We start from the raw sequence: 21,701 nt of genomic DNA, 5'->3' as shown, positions 1-21,701 counted from the left end.
TCTAAAACATCCCTTGAAAGTTCAACTCAAAGGTCATTGAAATCAGCTAAAAACTTCTATAAAGTTCAGAGGCTTTTGCATTATGTTCCCTTTCTGTCCTAACAAAACCCTTTTATAAAATTAATTTGAAATTCCAAGATAAATCTAAATACCCTCTTTAAGAAATGTAGGGGTTTAGCTAACTTGCAATAAGCCATCCAGCCACTTTTTGGGAAGTCTGTCAGTGTTGAAACCTGGGCCTGTAAGGCAAACTTTGTGAGCAGGATAAAAGTGCCAATAAAGCTGGTTGGGCACTTTGAAAGAACACTGGTACATTACAGATTTTATTGCTCACATGCACAAACCCATCAGTGTCCTGGAGGCAGTCGTCTTTCTAGCTCATTGATTTAAGGCAAGAAAGCAAATCAACACACTTACATGTATAAAGAGCTGAATTTGGTGAGGTAAGACCCATGAGAAGGTGTTTGCAAGAGTAAGGTCTGAGACACACGGTTTACAGAGAGTTTGCTCAGTTTAGCTTACAATAAAACACACTTTATGTCAACAGCTGAAATATGAAGTCTAAAGCATCACCTTTTTCAATATCAATATTAATCTCAGCAAAATTTTCAAAGGAAAGAAAGTCCCCTGCAACAATGGCCGCAGTTATTCTCAACGTGCAGTTTGTCTAGCACTAAAGCTGTGCATTACTATCACCTCTCTGCTCCCTACATATTCCTGCAGGGCAGTTAGTTTTTAAATAATTAAAAAATTCGCTATTAATCAACTTAATGAAAAACATGTCAGAAACTGAACAGAGGTTCATAACAATATAGCAAAGACAGAGAACTAGTTAATATCTATAAATAACGTTCAGCTGCAAGTTATGAAGTTTGTACAAAATCACATACATTTATCTTAGTTGGCCACCTCGCCTGGAAAGTCACCCTGTACACTGACTGGACAGCCAGGGAGGCTGGGGGTAGCAGGCTAAAATATTTTACTTTTCCCATTACCATCCTCCTATAGCATCTCTCCTATCTCTACCCCAATGCTTTCTTTGTCTCTTGAATGATGAATCTAAACCCGATCCTAACTGGCACTGTAATCAGGCTGTGAGGACCGACCACGCTCAGTGTAAATAACACCACTTTCACAGCTTAAATGTGGCATCCTGGGGGTTTAAAGAAAGAGCCCTATGAACACGACAGAAAATATCAAGTGAGGAAAGCTTTTACCATTCTGTTCCATTCCCTTAAATAGAAAATAGCAAGGAGTTAGTGTTGTTTCATAGGGACAATAATGAGATGGGATGGGAGCTGTCCAGAGCAATAGTTCTCCCTAAACTGTAGAAAAGCAGTGACAAAATAAAAGAAATTTCTTTCAACTCCTTGCACCATTCTTTCCCTTCATCCTGTTTTTCACTTCCATTGCTCAGAATCTGGTATGCTCTCTGAAACTTCACCTTCCCCTCAACTTACGGAATTTAAAAATGCCTGTAGCATGTCATGATGTAAAACAACACGCCTCACTATAAGACTTTGTCTTGCAATTCTCAGCTTCTTATCATGTGAATGAAATCGAGTTATTCTTCATGTACTGCTGCAAGAAACCATTCTTTAGCTAATATGACCTGTAGCAGTTCAATTAAATTTGGGAGTGCTGAAACTTGTTACAGCTGAGGCTCAATCCTTACCCCTGCGAGCACTCAGACAGCCACTTGCTGTCCTAAATGCTCAAAATAGATACAGAGAATCACACAAAGTGTAATTTATATAAGAACATACCATTATTATGGCATTCACTTTCAATCCCAAATTGGCCACCATGCTCAAGTTTAGGCAGCATCAGTCTAAGCCAATACAAATTTATGCCAGGAAACTGAAGAACATTTTAAATAAACTACATAGAGACATTCAACTGCCCAGTGATGCCACAGGGTTTCTTTATACACAGTACAGCAGTGAAAAGCAATCAGGAGGCATTAGACAATGGAGGCCACTTCTAAAATTATCAACATTAACTAGCTAGATGTGGCATATTTCATACTATGTCAGTCCATTCAGTTTCCAAAAGCCCCTAAAAATCATCATCTGCTTGAAATTCCAACTCAAAACAAAGTGCTATGTTGATTATTTTTAAATAATAACTTTCTGGCTATGTATGAAATAAAAATTGAATGATTATTTTCACTTTTGAGCCAAAAAGTATGGTCAATTGTCACACTGGACAGAATCCAATAAACATGGCCAGTTCTTTTCCATATTCTTTTGCAATGATCATAGATCAAATTTTCCATATACAAAATGCCTAGTGAGATATATATATATATATATATATGTATGTATGTATATATTTAAGAGGTATAAATGGCTAAATGGGAATTCTAACTCAACATTGACTTCTGAACCAATTTGATGAGCTTCATTATAACAATTTTTGAAATATGGTCATAATTTTAAATATTCTTACATAAACTTCCCCAACCACTCTAATCATGCATTCAGTGAAATATTTCAAAATTCTCCTTCAGTTTTTAAATGTGCGCTGGTTGCATATTTCACCTTCCACAACGTGTTACTTTAGTCATTAAAATGTTGGACCTGAAATTTCTATCTGTTTCAAGTGACACACTGACTGATCTAAAACTTAGTTTAGCTACAAAAAACATTGTGTTTCAGCCTGAGCATCTACTCTCCTTTTCTAAAAGAATTTGTTCCTCCCCTGGTGATGCATGATGGCTGTTGTATAATCTTGTACTGCCCAAAAGAGAGGCTATAGAATCCAGCCTATACAAGCAGAGATTTATGAAGTGGCAAATATTTGCTTGAGACAATTGCTGACCTCAAAGGAACATCTTCAGGAGCCCAGGCCATGCTGAGCGTTGCCATATGAGTCACACAAAGATTAGCTTGGAACAAAAGCTGCTGCAACTTTGCATTTAGAAGAAACTTGGAGTCAGGTACATGTTCTCAGCTTGACTCCATGTGAAATTTAAATCCGTAAATCATTAATTTCAATATTGTGGGGATACAAAAGGAAAAGGAGACATTTGCCTTAAAAGACTTAGAAAGGAGTGCTTTAGGATCCCTCTGCAGATTTCCATCTTCCCTCGCTCAGCCTCTGCTGTGAGGCAGGACACAAACACTGACCTTGGAGCTGTTCTGTGTGCACTCTTGACATGCTTCTGGAAAAAGCAAGTTTAGACAACAGCTTCAAGCTCATCTTGAACTCTTCTAAAATGCACTCCAAACTCTCAAGGTTTATTAGCACAGAACAAACCCAATCTGAATCACACATGAGATGATCCTTAACACAGGCTTGAATTTGACACAAGAGGAGGCTACAAAATCAGTGATGGGCTTTCTTCTGGTAAAATAAAAACAAACAAAAAACCAAAAAAAACACCAAAAAAACAAAAAGGGAAAACTGACATGACATAGGAAGAGAAGAAAACAGCTCCTCAAATCCCATGGCTAAAGAATGAAATGAAACAGGACATAAGGTTCTTCAAAGAGCTGTCCATTAAAACTCTCTTGACAACATTCAAGAGGAGATATCAAACATTAATCTAAATCTTCTCATTTGCATAATGTTTATGAATCTGAAAAGACTTTAAGATGAGTATTGTTTATCCAAACTCCTTGCTTGAACACTTTCAGATGTCCCACCTACTCTTGCACTTTAGAAAATGTATGTGTGCTACTCATTGCCATTATATTTTCAGCACATCACATTGTTAGTTCTACATCTTAATTGCTGGGGAATATGTATGTTTCAGTGAAATAAATCTTTGGGCTCTGAAATTTTCTACTTGTTTGTTCAGTACAGTTTATACAATGTCCAATAAGCCTATATATCAATTTAACATAATGGGATTATAGCAAATTTTGTCATTAATGAATTAACAATGGCAACACTAGGAATGAAGAAGTGAAAATGCTGGATTTATTACACCTTAGAAACCAGAGTGTTCTCGTGGGTCTTTGAAGAGTTTGCCCTCTCATCAGCCTGGAACAAGCCAAGCTCATTGCTGCAGTGTTTTTCCAGCTGCTGTTACCTCTGTCAGTAAGAGCACACTACTCTTACCCAATGCTACAGCAAGAACTGTGCATGGCTCAGCAATACAACATTACTAAACAGGGGTGAGGAAAGGGGCAGTGAAAGATTTGGGGTGACTTGTGCTGTTTGAAACCTTCAGTCTGTTTAAGCAAGTGGCTGGGCTGTTAGTCCCGTGGACTAACTGGCATTTGATCCACATGCATGTCTCTAGCCACAATGCAAAGTCTGCAAATTAGACAATACCCAGAGTCAGGACTTACATGACCCAAGTGTTCAGAGTGTAGCTACAGCCACAGACTGTACATGGTCACTGGTCCTGGCTTCTGAAATCCTTCCAGGCTCTCTGAAAAAGCCAGATCAGTTCCAGGATCGGAAACACCTGCATAGGAACCATTCACAACTCCTAGGTTTTTTCTGGCTCTTCCCACAAAAAATACTGAAAAGCTTTTACAGAAGAGGATGCCCCCTGCCCACCTTGATGCAGAAGTGATGTATTTCAGTGAAGGATCAGACACGTGATAACAGGTTGCAATGGGCAGCACCACCCCAGAGCACCACATCAGTCTCTTTTCTGGGACTACAACATAAAAAGCCATAAACCATACACAACCTAATATATTATCTGCTTTGTATCCAGAGGTATCTTGGAGGAGTTAACCTGCTGATCTTCTAATGAGCAAATCAGATTGAACAAAGAATTATGTTATAAACCTTGGCTTTTACTTGGTGTTGAAAAATCATATAGTATATAAAAATGGTGAGATCCTGATATTTGATCTGTGTGAGATTATTCCTCTTGCTAGAACCATGAAACTTTGCCAACTCCTTGGCTGCCAGCCACATAAATCAGTTTCTCATACCTCTTCCTATAGGTCACTCACCATACAAGTCTTTAAGACTAACATCCACTTTTTCTCCTGTTTCAGCTTAGTCCTATATGTAAAGCATCAGCTGAAACAGGCGTTGTTATCAATCTGTTCTGCTTTATCTTTGCTTCATTTTCTAAGACATAAAGCACTTCTGTAGATTATTAGATTTCTTATTATTTACTTAGTTTCTGGATAAAGTGATCCCTTGGTGTTACTTCCTTGTCTTCAGATTTCTGGGTAGGCTTCATTTATCCAGTGCACTTCAAATGCTGGGATAAAAGCCACAGTATAACAATTGCTAGTAACAGGACAAACTTAGTAAATTTAAAGTTACTAAAAGCACTCTCAGTGGCTTATTTGTAAAAAACCTCTAACCGCAGGCCTGGCAAAGGGACTGATGTTTTTGTTTATCTGAATGAAAATTGAAAATAAATTCTAAATGAAAACACAGAACAAGGAAAAACTGCAGAACTAGATATCAAATGGGGATGGGGAAAGTAATTAAGAAGATCAATATGCAATGACTTAAAATTTTTGCTGAAAAGACCCCCACACCCTAAACACAGGATTTTCTTCACATATTGCAAAACATACAAGGCAAATTGTTATTAGAAACTCAAACACTTCACACTAAACATGCAGTATTTTAATCCTGTACCTTAGCTGGTATCACTGATTCAAGCAGTAATACTGTAATACTGTTTGAAGTAGGGTATAAAAGGATAGAAATATAACCCTAGACAGAAAAAGGAAACAATTAATTTCAGTGACTCATTATTGCCTTCCTCTTTATTCAGACACATAGCCCAATATTGTTCATAAAGGTGCAAACATGGCAATTTTTCTTCATTTAAATTGGAGCTGAGAGACAAACCATCAGTTCCCAGGCCCAGGGGAGTGTTGTGCCTGCTGTCACCTGTGGTCCCCAGGAAGAGCTCAGAGGGGCTGGCTGCTGGACCAGCACAGAGAGGGGACCTGTGGGTTTGTGCTGGGCGAGGGATGGGGAGAGCAGCGACAGCTCCTTGCTGACAGGACTGTGGGGAGCTGGTGCGTGACACTTCTGCAGCTGCTCTGCGCATACAGGGACAGCCGCTGCTTCTGCCTGCAGTGATCAAATCACATCTGAAATACAAGAACTAAGTTGCTGTAGTGGGAGCGCATTCACTGCGACACTGAGACTCTGTGAGGGTGGAAGCAAAGGGAGCCTGCATCCAGATGATCAGCGTGCTGCACAGTTTGTCGAAATATGAACTTGGATGCTTGAATTTTAATTCAAATGTGATGAAAAATTGTGACCCAAGGAACTTTCTACATCCAGTAAGGAAAAACAGAGACAAATTCATCCCTTATGCAAGTCCCCCACAAAATAAACTGGTTTAACGTTGGAATCATTCAGATGTCTCTTTTTAGGTAAAATGAGTACAAACTTAGAGAGTTTATGCATTAGGCTTTTCCTACAGAGATTGGCTAGAGTGCTGGTAATGCATAACACTTTAGGGACAGCAGTTAACTTTAATACACACAAAGCTTAAATTTCATTATTTTGTAGTATGCTGGATTTCACTGAATCACAGCTACTACCTTATCCATGCTGTAGCTATTTTGAGGGAAATAAACATCTCTATTTCTGTTACTTATACACCAGTATACAGAAATTCTTTTACCTAGGCACATATATGTAAAAACACTACATGCACACATCTCTTCTTCTGTACTGGGAAGAAAAGCAACTAGATCTATCTACAGGAAAGTTAATTCAGCTAAATTCACAATAAAAGATCAATACTTTATCTCAGGTTCTGCACACCTTACCATCAACTTCAAAATCAAATACAATTTTGACAAGCAATATAATCCAGTACTTTACACTCCTTTTGAGATCTTCATGGCATATAATCTCTTTTTAATGCATGAGGAAGGAAAACCGAGAGGTGAGATGAGATGTTCAGGACTGTAAAGGAAGTCAGTAGCATGCTAAGGATAGAGCCCAGTTGTACTAATGTTTCCAACCCCCTGAAATGTTAAATGCAGACATGCAACCCCACCAGAAAAACAGGCAAGCATCACACGAGTGCCCCTGCTTCAAGCATACATGCCTACTGGGAAGCACTGGACACTTCTGGTTGCCAGCCAGTAAACTTTCCCCCTCCTCAGCGTGAACTCTGATTGTCTGCCAGTTCACTTACCCATGATCATCATCTTTCCTGTCTGATGAGTGTGGAACAATTGCCCCTCGAGCACGGGTTAGCCGGAGCCGGAAGAGCCGCTTGCCTCCAGCCCAGCTGTCGGAGTCTCCATGCAAGATGCTGTGCAAAATGTTGAGTTAAAAGAAAACACGAGTAGGGGGAAAAGAGAGCTCTCTGAGAACCTCCACATGGTTCCTGTTGCTAAGGGAACCACTCCCTTTGTCTGCATAGGTTAGGAATGGCTGCTTCATTTGGAGTCTGTCTCTTAAGTACTGAAAACAGCACAACAATTTCAGAGAGAAAATAAAAAGTCCAGAATGTCTTGCAACCTGAGAAATGGAACCACCTAGGAATTCTAACATTAAAAGCATCTATTAATAGTTGATCTGGGCGACTCCAAGGAGACTGTACAACTCCTCTGTGCCATCTGATGGGACAATACACTGCTGCACACAGTTTAATTTAGTTATTGTAATCAGCTTTTGTGGATGAGGATAGCTGATTACAGAGAGATTGATCAAGAAATCACGTCCAGTTTACTACAACAAATGGAGAGAGATCAGTAGTAACAAATATAAGCATTTAACAGGTATTCCTGATGGGCTATAGAAGAGAGGTGCCTTTACTTACATGGGCTCCTATAAATATTCAAGCCCAAATCCTTAACTCTGATTTCTGTAGCTGCTCTGCCCTGCTGCCACTCTGTCCCCAGACCCAGCACTGGCCGTATTTCTGAAGCCCCAAATATTTGAGAATCAGTCTTCTATACAGGCCCATTGGGCTCAGTCCAGTTCAGCACATGGAGTTAGGAATCCTTGCTTCTTACCTTACCCTCTGTGCCATTATGGCATACAGTAGGATGTGTACTTAGGTAGAAATGTGATTTCACTGTGAGTCTGGGGCCCTAAAACATGAAGAGCTGACAGAAATTGTCAGGAAGGTTGGTACATGGGAACAGAAATCCCCTGAGTGTAAACATTGTGTTTGCAAAATGTCAGCCTCTTTCTGACAATGTACAGCACGAAATGCATTGCACAGCACACTTATATCCTGCTCTCTCTCAGCTGATGCCAAAGCCAGCACCCCAAAATACTGCCAGTGCAATTTTTTTTCTGTGAATTTACCTGTTTTAATACTGTAGTATTATGGCGTAGAAATGGTCAAAGACTTAGATCCCGATACAAATTTTCAAGCACAGACTTCTTTAAGGTTCTTAACATATCCAGAGGACAGTCAGAGAAATGAGTTACAAAATCTTAGTTCAAAATCTTAGATGATGGGCTTGTGTATGGAAAGCAGAATTTTCTTTTTCCACCAGAGAGCAGCTGTGAGTGCCTGCAACAGTGGAGGGGGTCAGTTCAGCCTTGCAGTAAAGAGCTGAGCTTCACTCAGTGCAAGGCAGCTGCAGAGGAAAATCAGTGCCAGTGTTCTGTTTTCCAGGGAGCTGAGATTTTTCCCCTCAGCCAGATCAGAGTATAATCTTAGAGAACAGCAGAGATGCTCTTAGAGAATACCAGTCAGATAAGAGTAATAAGATGTCTTTGCTCACGCACCCCAGTCCAGCGCTGACTCTGACATGAAGAATTCAGTTGTCACTTCATTGCACATATTGAATTGTGTTTGCAGCATATAAGTTGCAACACCCTCCCATCTTCCTCTCACCCCAGTGAGTCAAATAAAGCAGTCAGAATTGCTTTGTAGAGAGGCCTTTCTGCTCTTCCTTTCATAAGATTAAGAGATTAGAGAGTGTAACCCAGGCTTCAGTTTAGGGACATTAGAAAGCAACTGTTAATGGGTTTCCATTGCATCATTTTTATCAAGGAACATTTAATTGGAAACCAATTTAAAAGTCTGTGATTTTATGTATTATTTTCCTTTCAGAGGATTAATTGGAATTGCTCAATCCTGCTGTGTATGTGTACACACAAATACACTCATCCCATTTTCTCCTGCTCATGATGTCAAGGCAAATGCAAATAAAATATCCTGGGATTCTCTGCCGCCTCAGCAAGGGAGACAATGGATTTTATGACTGAAGTGAAGGTTCTGCCAATACTTTACCACTTTCTTCTGCTGCTTGTAAACCATGGAACCTTCTTCAGTGTAATAACAGTGACAGAAGCAAACCCATGCATATTTAGAGATTCAAAGTTAGTTCCTACCATAATAAAATTCTTCAATGCCACAGATCAATGCATAGTAAGTCTAACACTTTATCTAAGCCTTTTGCAAGTGTTTGGGTATATAATACTATCATTAATACAAGAGCATTCTGCTGATCATTCCCATTTTAGCACTTCGTGATAAAAAGACACGGAGAGCAAATTCAGATCACATTTGTGAAAGAGTCAGGGACAGCACCAATGTATCCTCCTGCATTACTACACAATGTTAGATCCCAGAAAAAAAAAAAAAAACCAAAAAAAACCCAAAAAAAACCCAAAAAAAACCAAAAAAAAAAACCAAAAACAACAATATTTCCCCCCTTATTTTAACAAAGGTATTTTATCTGTTTAATAGAGACTTTAGCATTCTATACTGGACATTTACTATTTTCCCATTATTACAAAAACAATCCATTTTTTTCAGACTGGCAGTGAGGCTCAGATTTGATGATAACAATGTGAATTTACAAGAAGTGAAACTGTACTCAGGAACTCTTCTTCAGTGAAATCTTGAACTGTATCTGTTACAATAAATCCCATCTTCTCAACTGAAAAATAAACTGCAGTAAGTACTAGTGTCCTAAAGAGCCCAGCTTTGTTATGCTAATCCAAGGTATTAAGAATAGTCAGAAAAAGAATTCATTAGTGGCTACTTGAATCAACTGCTTTTTGTCCCAAATATGAACACATCCCTGCAGTCAGAAATTACCTACACAGTGTGATTGAGTTTATTTATTTACTTACATATAATAAGCAACTTGCAGTGCATAAAGTGAGGCTATGGAAAAGTACATTACAGTGCTCCTGCTTCAGGGCCCTCTCAGTCAGAATTTTAGTATATGTGCCTATTTTCTGTTTATCATTCAGGCAAAAACATTGAAATTCTATCCCCTTAGTCCACTTAGCGAGCAAGAAAAGATTGTCTGCCTTATATAAAATGGCTTACAAGGAATTTTTAAAAAAATATTTACAAAGCTCTAAAAATATTATCTTGTTTTGTTAAGGTTAAGTGTGTAAGCAGTGTAGCTGTTACAAATATACCTCTTGTTATGCAGTGAAGGAGAGAAGGCAGATGGAGCTGTTGATAGCCTCAGTGACAATAGTGCAACATGCAGTTGCACAGGAACCAGTATTCACCCTACAAGGAGAATTTTTCCTATTCCCCAATTTTTATTTTTTTTCGGTCGCGAGTTAGAATTAAAATTCCAACATGAGAAATTTTCCATAGGAGGGTCATATTTAAAAGACCCTCTATATAAAAAAAGCCCTTTACTTTGAATGAACTGACATGGATTTAAATGACCTGTGAGAGTATGTGTACAGTTGTATGTGCATGTATAAGGTTTCTTGTCCACTTTCGAGAGCCCAGACTCCCATCCCTCGTGGCAGTCTGCCAAGCAGGCCAGGAACGTGAAGAAACTTGACTTTCTGGCACTGTTCCACGCGAGATGCCGGGGAGCTGAGAGCTGGGAAAAGCGGGTGAGCTGGCAGCAAACCAAGAACGTTTCCATCAAAAATTTCATTGGAATAGACATTTTCATGCGACGTGTTAGGTTTTGGTGAACCGGCATTAGCTGAGAGAAAAATGTTCCACTGGAAACTTTCCAGTTTGTCGCAGTGCTACGATCTTGATGCTTGGACCTCGCGTATTTCATTCTACCGAAAAACAGATTTTTATTTCCTGGTGTCATGCACAGAGACAGAATGTAGTTTACTGTACTACTGATTGTCTAAAATAATTTCTCCTGACACTGTAAAAAGATACTTTATTTTGCCATCTGCAGAGAGTGCTGCTGTCTCATGACTCCGTGATTTTTTGCCATCTCCCCACCCCTCTTTATCTCATCTAAATGGATCACAAGAAGGAATGTCCGCAGGCGAGGGACTCAGTTGTGAAAGCACCACTTTGTACTCAGAGAGAGATTTAAATAACTATGTCTTGAACAAGATTTCCATCTTACTTTCTATATTAGTTCAGTAGGGAAACCAGTACATCCCCACCTTGAAGTGTTATTGAAATTCATAAATATGGATTAAAACAATAAACCAGTAACAGTTCCAAGAAATGTATAGAATACAGTAGCTTCAAATACTAAACTGTAGGAAAGTAAAGTATTTAACAGTATGTTGAGTACAGATGGCACAGAGTTGTGGCAGAAAATTGAAGTAGGGAAGAATACAGCCCTGGATGAACAGTCAAGTCTATTTGAATGCAATGCACACTCCAAACATTTGATTTCACAGATTCTTTGACACAAAAAAGTGTATGCAATTTATATAATTTAGTTCATCTCATTCAAGTTGCATGAGTGACAATTCTGAGATTTTGGAACACTTGACCAAAATTCAGCTTTGTCACCGATGGTATATGACAAAGCTGGGCCAATTCCATGTGCTCAGCTTTTGAACCTGCCTCTCAGAACACTTATTCATATTACACCCCATTCAGGAAGTGATCTCACTGGAAAATCTGAGCAAAGCATAGGACAGAAGTTCCAGATTCAAAAAGCTAAGGAATGTTCTTTCTCCCCCTGCCACTTCATCCTCTTTTAAATGAATTTAGTCCTTGTGAAAATAATTGGATAGACAGCCCTAAGGACCAGGGCTGTTGTGGACACACAAGGACACATTTCCACTGTCCTCATTTCACATCAGTGAATGTTCACTCTGAGATGTGTGTTTAACTTCCCATGTTGGGCATCATAGGACTTTACCCAAAACTAGTGCAGAGATAAGCACAGAATTCTTCCGCCTGAGAATAAATAACTTTATAATCATGAATAATCATACAATAATTCATCCCATCTCTTTCGAGTTCTCATAGCGAAAAAGGAACCGAACAACCACTCTCAACTGAGCTGTAATACGTAATTGTTAATACTGGTACTAACAGTATCCTTTGGTCACTAGCTCTCTCAAGTTTGAATATGGGCACCAAATTTGAGCTGAACCCAGCATTAAACACAGGATTTCTACCTTGCTTTTTCCTACTGGTAATGAAATAAGCATTGATTCAGAAACAAATTGTGATGCAAGCTTGAGCTCTATAAGGAGACTGTATCCCAATCCTAGACATAGCACAGCATGTCTTAAGGAAGCTTCTGGGTGCTCCAGTAGCTTCATGGGGCAGAGTTAATTCAACTCCATGTCTCCATTTTGCTTTTCAGAATTTCTTCTTCTGTTTGGAAGAGTAATCCACCTCATTTTCAAATGTTTGAAAATTCTTCATCTCCATTTCAAGTGGCTGTCAATATTTCCAGGCTGTGTAACCGCTTTCCTCAAGTGAAATTGGCAAAATTGGCCCAAATAATCGATTAATTTTTCAGCAGAAGAAAATAGAAAGTATTCCAAGCCTGCTGAATTTGATGTGAAACTATCAAAGAGAGTATGTGCACAGAATTAGCAAAGCAAAAGTCAGACCTGTGGATACATCTTGCTCGATATCTCAAAACAGTCAAAGAACTCCAGCTGGTGTTCCCTGCCTCTACTTGACAATGATGCACATTTTCCACCTCCTCTGACAAGAGCTGACTTCAGATTTATCTCTGCTGTTTATTTCTGTTCTTTAGAAAATACAGATTCAGAAAGTTCTGCCACCCACTTGCAGCAAATTTAAATATCTAAACAAGTGTGAAGTTCAGTGATAGCACTGTGAGAGAAGCTGCTGAAGCATAATTATTCTCTTTACAAAGAGCAAGTCTCTCATACTATGTGTAAGCTTACACATAGAGGTAGACACACACATACATTCACATTAAATTTACTGTACTATGCTTGATTTCTCTTCACTGTAACTATTTTCTGTGCCATCACTGAAGGCATTTCCAATGTATATATTTGCTCTGACACTTCTAGATATCATCATGCTTTCTCATGCCCTTGAGTGATATTGACTCACTTCCATTTCTTCTGTTGCTGTGAAAAAAAAAAAAAAACAGTAGCTACAAAGCTGTCCAAGAATTGGATTTCTTCTTCTGTCTGCTTTTAATCCTTTTATCTATAGACCTGAAATAGCTTTTTCTATCATCCAAGTCATATTCATATTTTACAATGACTCTTGCTCAATTTTTTTGCAGAAATTTATACCTGGCCCTTGTGTTACTTTCACCTTTATTAAGCCAGAAAAAAGAGCAAAATAAACCAAACTGACTCAATTTAATGCATCAGCTATGACAAATTGCTCAGAAGTAAGAGTTTCAGAGAAGCAGGCCTTCTGGGGGTGCTCCCACCATCGAGCACACACAGGTAATACTCCTTTCTGTGTCTCATAAAGCAAAAAGAACTCCTAAAATTGAACTTCATCCACTCCAATCAAAATGCCACTCAAGTGCTGATTGAAATATCCTTCATTCAAATCAGAGTGAGTGCCTTTAATGGCTACCCAAAAGGCTGTCAAATTAAATAAGAAACAAAATGCAAATAAATTAGCATTCCTAGCTACTGATATGCTATAAATATTTATGAGGAAAAAAAGATGCTGTAATTTCAAATGATACCACAGGCCTATTTTGTACAAACAGTTAAAACAGTTATACATGCAATACTGTACTTTGCAATTTTTTTCCATTTCACATCACCATAATCACCTAATAAATATTTAAATGGACCCATTTGCTGTAACTATAAAAGAACCGTGTAAACTTGTTGTCATCTAGACACATAAGCCGCAGTGGAGTCAATGAATTTCAACAGTCACTTAATATTGCAAGCCACAAGCTACCTTAAACCTGCCAGCAACTGTCTGCCAGGAAGCTACTGCAGCACCATGGCTACCTCCTCCAGCCCAGGACACGAGATTCATTATGAATGCTAGCATTGCTACTCTAATTAGGCCTGGGAGAGGTTTAACAACCATGCTACAGTCTTGCTGCTGACAAATATAAAAATAAAGCCTTGTTCAAATTAGCAATGTGAAGTGAGAAGGCCTAGAAGCAGCAACTGTCTGACCAGTAGTGAAACAGTTCTAATCTATAGTGAGGTTATTTTGCTTCATAAACTGCTAGTATGTTACCTGCAGGAGGTCTCCCTGTAAAATGAATTATAGTAAGCTATATGTGATAATTAACCGTGCATTAGCAAATATCTTGAAACAGGGGGGCTCTGTTTTCTCTGTATTTTGACTAATAAAAGCATGAATTTGTTCAACAAATGATCATTTAGGTTGTGGAATGCTAAGCATATTGGAAGAACACAGTAAGCAATAGAATATTGTAGGTGGACTAACAGTTTCCTTACAAAAACAGGCTGTTTAATAGGCTGGCTCCATACTACGTTATTCACAGTACTAAAAACCACAGTGTTGGGAAGACAAATACAATATACATTTAAAATAATATAAACCTTGTACTCATATTTACTTTAAAAATGCCATGGATCTGACAATAAAAAAAAATCCATAAGCAAACGTTTATCTCAGAAAGAGAAAATCCCAAGTGACTCTTTCCAGAATGTAAACAGATAGTGAGGCAATTGGTATGGTCATCTTCTCTAGAGGGGAGAAAAATGTGGCTGAGTTTAAAATAGTCTACACCATATGAATGTGAAGCAAGGCAAAAAAAAAAAAAAAAGAAAAAAAAAAGAATTATGTATACTGCTTAACACAATAAAAAGAAAGTGGTGCTATAATTTTTTTTTAGCTTCAAATACATCTTATGAAAACATATTTAGCCATAATGCTTTATGGAGCTGTGGCTGTACCAGCTCCCTGTTGGCTGTGAATCAGAGGTCAGAGCCACTGCAGCAGACACAGATTGACAGTCTGCGCCTCTTTATTCATACTGTGTGGACTGGGGCCCAAGATTCCAAACATCACAAACTGAATTTCATTTAACTACAGGTACTCTATCAGCTTTAGCCCGGCTCCACATGATAATGACTCATGATAGGATTTGGCTGTATCATGGCTGGATACCCAGCCCCATTGTCGTGGGGATGAACCGCAGGTAAAAAAGAGAACTGATTGGGCAGTTCATAAAGGCCAGCGGTCAGAAGTCTCTCAAAACGTTGAGTATCTTTAAAGCACCAGAAGTGTTCTTTAAATGTAAGACAAAGCCAAGCTCAGCTGTCCCTCTGAGCTGGATGGGTCCATTTCCTTCCCCCACACATCTCTCACCTGCCCCGTAACAAACCACACTGGTCTGTCCCTGCAGCACTCCAGGCTCCAGCAGAGGCCTGGAAGAACTCCCTGGTTTCTGAGCAGGGAGCTCTCAGTGAGGTACCAGAGCTCTGGAAGAACTCCTCAATTTCTGAGCAGGGAGCTCCCAGTGAGGCACCAGAGCTCTGGAAGAACGCCCTGGTTTCTGAGCAGGGAGCTCTCAGTGAGGTACCAGAGCTCTGGAAGAACTCCCTGGTTTCTGAGCAGGGAGCTCTCAGGGAGGCACCAGAGCTCTGGAAGAACTCCCTGGTTTCTGAGCAGGGAGCTCTCAGGGAGGCACCAGAGCTCTGGAAGAACTCCCTGGTTTCTGAGCAGGGAGCTCCCAGTGAGGTACCAGAGCTCTGGAAGAACTCCCTGGTTTCTGAGCAGGGAGCTCTCAGGGAGGCACCAGAGCTCTGGAAGAACTCCCTGGTTTCTGAGCAGGGAGCTCCCAGTGAGGTACCAGAGCTCTGGAAGAACGCCCTGATTTCTGAGCAGGGAGCTCTCAGGGAGGTACCAGAGCTCTGGAAGAACGCCCTGATTTCTGAGCAGGGAGCTCCCAGGGAGGTACCAGAGCTCTGGAAGAACTCCCTGATTTCTGAGCAGGGAGCTCTCAGGGAGGTACCAGAGCCCTGAACGTGCAGCAGACATTCAGGGAGCATGGCAGGACACTCACCCAGCCTGGGGAAAGCCACGGGGCTGGCACTGCAGCATCCTGTGCCCCACAGTCTGCAGCAGGAGTGCTCCTCACCAGCTCCCTTCCTTCTCCACATCCATTGGGTTCAGCCAAAGGATATTGGCTTGGTGTTGGCTTTCTAATAGCTGTTTAAACTATTTTGGGGGGATAGTAGATCCAGATATATCATATATATGAAATATTTTCTATTTGTAGCATTAAATTATTTTTGCAATCAAATTACAAAAGATGGGTCAAGAACACATTGCTGAGGCAGCATGTAGAATGAAAATAGGCATTCTTCTTACAGAAAATACTCTATGAAGTAAAAATGTTACTACAAATTAATGGCAAGCATGTGGCTACAAGTTATTTCTTCTGCTTCACTACAGGAAGATAAGAAATTATAAACCAAAATTTTCATTCCTCCAAGCTAGTACAGAGATTTCGACTCAAGTTTGTTAGTGTGAATCATCTGGTAAAGAAGGATGAATTTGAGATTCTGTTTTCCCCTCAATCTCCAGCATAAGCATGTTTGCCTTATGTTCATAAGGAACTTAAATATACTACTTTTTAATGTATCTCCCTCTCAACAACATGATTTTTCATTCTAAGTAAGGGCATTAGATAATTTTAACCATCACAATTTGAAAGTGACCACATGTATCCATACTCTTGCAGTTAATAAAGTTTGAAAATCCAGTGTCACTTTTAAAATTTGCTTTTCAAAAAGAAAGCCAAACCCTTCAATGTTTTTTACCATTGCACTAACTCTGAGGTAAATGAGAACTTAGAAAGTAGTGTGCTGTATTTTCTCAGTTGAATTTTATTTATAGACCTCCAGGCAGAGGGTAAGATTGCCCCCTTTTGGAATTTTTCAGAGTAACAGTCCAAATAAAGAATTGGGTGCAAAGCATTCCTAATCCCTACTCAAGATATGCATCTCATCAGGGATTATTTCTGCTTCATGCTGTTGTGTTCTCATGTTACTGTGTATGTGGCTTCACATTTCTTATTAAAGCAACAGGCATGAAAGAATTCAACTGCTCTTGCCAGCAACCACAAAGGCACAAAATCTGAAGTCAGATAAAGGTAAACATATGGAACATTCCAAGGAATGCAGTAGTAAAGATGGAACATATAGCTGAATTCTCCCCTTCTCCTGCTCTGTAGGACAAACTTTAGAGGCAGTAATTTGTAACCACAGTGTCCCATAAAGCAGCATTCTCTGATAAAATTGACAGAGACTGAAACATGCTAAACAAGAAATGGAGTGATTTAAGTGCTGAAAACAATCAGGACAGTTCTTCTGATTCCAGATTTAATTTAATAGCAAACTCACCCTTGGTGTACTGATCTAGTAGTTGGGCTTTTTCTTTTTAATTGTCAGCTTTAACACCTAAATCGTGGTCATTAATCAAGTATGCTAGTCCTTTAAAGAGATGTTCATGACCATGGGCAGAACATGCCCAATAACCAGGAGCCTGAATGGGCATCTGTATTTGCATGAAAACCTTATTTTTATTATTATGGTGCCATAATGCCAAATATATAAATGATTTCTTACTGAAAACAATGCAGGTTAGTCCTTTAAAATAGTTCGTAATTAGTATTATTTGCAAATGAACATCATTAGTCTGTTACTTGACCTGCATCTTCTTCTACTTTTAGAAAGCTAGCCTTTACATAAGGCACAATTAATTACATTAATCTGCACATTTTTGTTTCAAAACTTATTTCCCAGGGATGAGACCTTTAAAGCTCTTTCAATTGCCAAATTCCATTCATTCTCAGTTTAGTAAAAAGTTTAATCTAAATAAATATATTAGTATGGCTTCAACTAGAAGTGGTTCAACAGCCAAACATGGAGAGATCTCCAAATGGAGGCAGACTGACACAAACCAGCAATAGAATGGGAATCAGACAGTATTAGTGGGAGCTACACTGATGTATCTCATCATAGCTGGAACAAGACCTCTGCTCAAGCAAAGTAAGAAGGGCAGGCTGTCAGTGCACCACATCAGACACAGAGGAAAATAGAATATTTAAGGTGTGCAATTCTCTGAAAACCTCATTGCCCAAGTTGTGTGGGCAGTATTAAATAACTCCATCCCATTCATCTGTTCCAGTCAGACTGTGGAATATAACATTTAGTTTTCCATCCTATTACAATCAAATTGTATCACTAAAGGCTGTTGTCTTCCAATAATTTAAGTATAGTTCAGTGAACTAAACCAAGATTACACTAGTTCATGGAAAACAGCATCCTTGAGTGTCACTACTGATTTTAAACCCTACAGGACAATACTATAGAACAGTGTTCATGTGGATGCTATAAAAATGTCACTGTGCCAATAAACTTCAATGCAAGTGCCTCAGGAATAAATCATGTCACTCATATTTCAGTTTTTAAAATTTTAAAAAGCCATCAGTAACATTTTTTCCTGTGGTAAATATTTTAATATTCTTAATCTCTGAGATACCAAACTTTTAAAAGTGAAGAAAGCAATCCTTATTCCTCACATATCTTTTATCTTTGCATCATGGTGAGCAAATTATCACAATAAAGAAGATTAGGCATTGCAAAGTTTTATGTCTCCATAAAAAAGCTGAAGTCCCAGGTTTACTGAGTGGAACTCAGAGTAAAAACCACCATTACATATAAAGCACCAAGTGTAACAAGATGAACCGCAATGTAACTTTCCAGACTGTTTGCCCAAGCTGTTTAATGCCCTGTGTATTTCTGTTGAGGGAAAGTGAGAGCTTAAGTTGAATTATGTCCTTGCTGCTTTCAAAATACTTTAAACAGTTATTCAAACTGTAGCCAGTGTGTCATGCATTCCAATACAGAATATAAGGATCTATGTATTTAGTGTCACTGTAAGACTTTTACTTCGAGTTTTCCTTTCAGTGCTATGAAGTTAATCATAAGGAAGGAATGCACATTCTGATCATGTTAATTAGCTCAGTGAATATGACTTCTAAAGAGATCACTTAATGAGTCCTCAAGGATGCTGAAAACCATTTTATTAAGAGAAATGCTTGGTTTCCTTTACTGACACATTCATTGGACCAAAAGGCTGTCATTAAGTAGCTGTCTTGATATCTATATATGGACAATGAAACCACTGCAGAAGACACACTGTAGATTTTATAACCACATTTTATAGCCACTGAAAAATACGAGGATAAGGATGGAAGCAGAATAGTCACTTATGCTTTCAGGAAACATAAATTTGAAGTTCTGAAGGCATAATTTTTTACATATAAAGGGCATGAATCAGTGCTCTGGATTGCTGAGCTTAATTCTGTGTTTTTATTTTACTTCCTTGCCCTTAATGAAGGAAGGGCAACAAAGAAGCAATGACAACTGATAAAGAGTTTTCCTCATGGTTGCAAAAGTGCTTAAAAAATTGTCAAATGCAATAAATTTTTAAGTGCTCCCCTAGGCTAAGAAAAAAATGCCTCTGGGATTTACCATGGCTCAGAGATTTGTAAGATATGTTCTTATCTTTGCCATGTTTTGATTTAGATCCATCTTGTTGTACCACCAAGTCCCTTTTTATGGAGTGGGGACTCAACATAGCCAAGGTCTTAATTCAGTTATTTTGCTTGGGTGGGAGGTTGGCCAAACATCCCCACCTACTGCTGCCATGAGGTTTTCTCCGCTCATTCTTCCATAGAACACGAGACACAAGCTCCACCTGGTAAACAAACTGTGCTCTTCACCCCTTTTCTGTGCTCTAAGGAAGGGTGGAGGCATGGAACACAACCAGCTTCACTGCACAGCAGTTGTCACGAGAACAGTGCTACTCGTAGGACAGGTAGGAATTTTGTTTGCTTATTCATTTAGAAGGAAAAAAAACCACTGCATCTTTAGGAATCCATTCTGGAACCTGGCTGAAGCACGTGCATGGGCTGATATAATGCCACAGAATCTGAGCATGTATAACAGAGAATGATTTGAAAACAAACTCTTTGTGAGTGTAGGAGAGAATGCTTATTATGTGCTTCCATAAGCACATCTTTCATCCAAAATGAGAATATGTTGACTAAATCCCCAAACAATTCATGACTTCTCTAGAGCAATTCCCACACTTCCCAATTGTTCTTCAGGCAGCTTAAAGGCCATGCAGCTCAGAATCTGCTGTAGGCTGCAGAATGTTTTCATCTGACCTTCTGATGAGTTTCCACTGTTTTTTCAAAGCTGAAAACAGAAGATCCAGTACTGGACTCATGAATACATCCAAATTCTGGAGAACTTGCTATAAGAGATACCATAAAATATTGAAAGCTGTGTTTTAAACACAAAACTTTCTTGTGTCTATTAAACATCAACACAGCTACCTTGCCTGTATTTTTTCCAATATTTCCTGCATTTTTCCAATACCACTTAAAGATATCTAACAGTATTTGCAACAAATCATATAATCAGCTGGGCCATTTAAGCAGTACATTTGGGTTGCAAAGCAGAAATTCTGCATAAGTGGGTGGGGAACACAGTAGAACAACATTTTTGCTTAGTTTTTTTGATAAACTGTTGGGAAGTTTCACACTGATTCACCAATGGCTTCCAGCTGATAAAACGTTTTTCGCCTAAAAATAAACTAAGCTAAAATGCAGCTCTAACTGTTTGAAAAAGAACAAATTTCCAATCAGTGTTTTCTGGTTGCCCTTTTCCTCTTCTCACCTTTGTCCTGCCACACATCAAACAAGTCTGGCCAACACTGAGCCCCACAAGCACTAAAACAGAAGAAAATTTCTCCAAGTTTAGTGAAAGTCTGTCATTTATGCCAGAATCACACACATTTAGAGCACATTTAGAAATATCATTATCCTGGCAACTCGAATGACTTCAGACACCTGAATCCTGTTTTCAAAAATAGTGCCTGGGAGATTTAATACTTTTCATAATAAATGGATCTTTTCAAAGAGATTGAAACCTGGGCCCCCTTATTTCTTAGAGAGACATCATAATCCAGGTGCATAGATTTTAATATTAAATTGGAGAAATTAATTAGCTCTGTGATTTCAAAATACCTGATCTCCCAATAAAAATATTCCACGAAGGTTTTTTGCTGCAGGTATCTAATCTAATCTAATCTTAGTTTTCATGGAGGACTGGGATTTTTTCCTGCATTATATCATAGTTTCGGATTAAAATAAACCTTAAAAAAAAGAACAAACCCCAAAACTATGGGGGAAAATTAAATGAAAAATTATTTCCTAGTTTTGATAGTTTCAGTCTTGTAACAAACAAAGTTTTAATGTCCCTGAAGTGTTTCTACAAGGTACATTCAGCTGCATGGAACACTGGAATTGGAGGTAAACACATCCCCAAACTGGGCACCTTTAGAAGAATTTTCCCTCCTTAACAGAGATACTCAAAGGGCATTGACAAACATGGGAAAGAGCAAAATGACAGAGGAAGAATGGATTTAAATTTTGGATGGCTTGCTTTAAATTTTGGAGCTTGGTTAATCTATTCAGTTGTGAGTTTAACCCTCTCTGACCATCATTACTGAGATTTTGTGGTTTTGATAAATGCAGAGTCCACCAGAACACTATTGCAATGATAATTAACAGTAGAACTTGCAATCAAAACATTAGCAATTCCCAATCCCTTCACCT

At 38.9% G+C, this 21,701-nt stretch overlaps 1 protein-coding gene across 1 annotated transcript in view; it reads right to left on the bottom strand.

Moving 5' to 3' along the window:
* ANKFN1 (ankyrin repeat and fibronectin type III domain containing 1) overlaps nucleotides 1–7,213 on the bottom strand; it is a 105,817-nt gene extending 98,604 nt beyond the window's left edge. Inside the window, exon 1 of the mRNA XM_063175726.1 lies at nucleotides 7,097–7,213. The gene's annotated coding sequence lies outside the window, so the exon portion shown is untranslated. The remainder of the gene's footprint in view (nucleotides 1–7,096) is intronic.
* Nucleotides 7,214–21,701: the final 14,488 nt, after the last annotated feature.

Source organism: Melospiza melodia, chromosome 24 (assembly GCF_035770615.1).
Source record: "Melospiza melodia melodia isolate bMelMel2 chromosome 24, bMelMel2.pri, whole genome shotgun sequence".
Classification (NCBI taxonomy): Eukaryota; Metazoa; Chordata; class Aves; order Passeriformes; family Passerellidae; genus Melospiza; species Melospiza melodia.
This window is presented reverse-complemented; position numbering and strand designations above follow the sequence as displayed.